Source organism: Octodon degus, unplaced genomic scaffold, assembly GCF_000260255.1.
Source record: "Octodon degus isolate 3935 unplaced genomic scaffold, OctDeg1.0 scaffold00016, whole genome shotgun sequence".
In the NCBI taxonomy this organism is placed as follows: domain Eukaryota; kingdom Metazoa; phylum Chordata; class Mammalia; order Rodentia; family Octodontidae; genus Octodon; species Octodon degus.
Window position 1 is genome coordinate 6,834,885 of NW_004524592.1, and position 1,626 is coordinate 6,836,510.

Genomic DNA, 1,626 nt, shown 5'->3' on the forward strand with positions numbered 1-1,626 from the left:
CCCGAGAGGATCTGCAGTGTGAGCGCTCTCCTGGCACTCTGCTCCAGGCATCACAGCGACACCACTGCCTCTCTGCCTCAGGATGCTTTATGCATGCCTCACTGACTTGCTTCGCAATGGGAGAATTTAAGTCAAGGCAACTTCGTCTAGAAACATGGAGATGCTCTTATATTAGGTCTCTGAAACAAGAAGCGGAAAGAAGCCCCTAAATTTTTTTCAGTTTCTTCTAGGGGGCTTCATTCTAAGGGCATAAACCTAATCAATCCATCTTCCTCACAGCCACCCTTCACAACTGAGCATGAGTTCCTGTCTCTTTCAGCCTTCCCTCAAGCTGAACATCAACACTGTCCTGGAAATGGGGAGTGTGGGTATGCTGAAGAAATCGATTTTTAGGGGCCAGCAAGACAGCTCAACAAACTAAAGCGCCTGCTTAGGCAAGTTTAGGCAACCATAGAGACCATGGTTCAATCCCCAGCATATACTTTGAGCCAGCCACAGAGTCTGGATGGAGAGGTGCATGCCTGTAATTTCAGCGCTAGGGAGACTGAAAACAGGAGGATCACTATGAATCTGAGCCGTGTAACGAGACCATATAGCAACCAAATACATTTAAAAAAAAAAAAAAGAAGAAAGAAAAGAAAATCATTTTCAGCAGCCTATAAGCTCTTTTTAAAAATCTATTTCTTGTAATATGCCATGCAGAAAATTCTTTTGCATTGTTTATGTAAGAGATAAAGAATGTATCTATAGCCACTTATCTCTTTCCACTTCTTATTTCAGAGATTTTATGGATAAATGATTAAATGTGGGGGCTGGCCTGACAGCTCAGCAGACTAAAAAACCTGCTTAAGACAGAGAGCAGCAGCCAAGGTTTGCTCCCGGGTGTGCTGTGCCTGCCCTGCCCGCAGGGTGCACTGAGACAGAGATGGAGACTGGGCGTGGTGGTGCAGGCCTGCTAATCCCAGTACTTGGGAGGCTGAATACAGGAGGATCACCACGAGTCCGATCTATGTAGTGAGTCCCTGTACACCCTGTAGAGCCTGTCATAAACACAAAAATAAATAAATAAATAAATAAATAGTTTATTTTAAGCATCAGAAAATACTTAGAGCTAAACTTGAGAGACATTTTATAGATTATTACTTGAATTTCTTTAATTTTTGTTTATATGACAAAGTGAATTTGCTGTTTGGGAAAACATGGTAATCACCCTTATGTTCTACAAAAGCAGGAAAATGGATTGTCTTAACAGTACTTCTCAGCTTTTTGGCTTGATCCAAATGTTTTGTTCAAATATCCCAACTCTTTTATATCACTCCAATTTCTCTTTTTAAATCACCTCTGACTAGGCAACCTGAAGGAAATGTCACAACATCACCTAAGCAGGTGAGGACACTGGAGAAATAGGCAAGGCCTGCTTGCTACCTACTTATTTCTAGAGACGACTTGAATATGCAAAATCAGAACAAAAAATAATTTTGTCAGTGTATGTTTCAATACATAATTGTAATGTTTCTCTTCTGATGGTGTCCATTCTTATGCTTTCAAATATTATCCACAATCCCCCAATTTTAAATACTTAGTTTAATATAGACACATTCTCTCTCTTTCTCTCTCTCTCTCTCT

General features: G+C 40.7%; 1 protein-coding gene across 1 annotated transcript in view; it reads right to left on the reverse strand.

Annotated features, from left to right (window-relative positions):
• The window catches only part of Unc80 (unc-80 homolog, NALCN channel complex subunit), a 270,597-nt gene that overhangs the window by 36,727 nt on the left and 232,244 nt on the right, over positions 1 to 1,626 (reverse strand). The window lies entirely within an intron of this gene.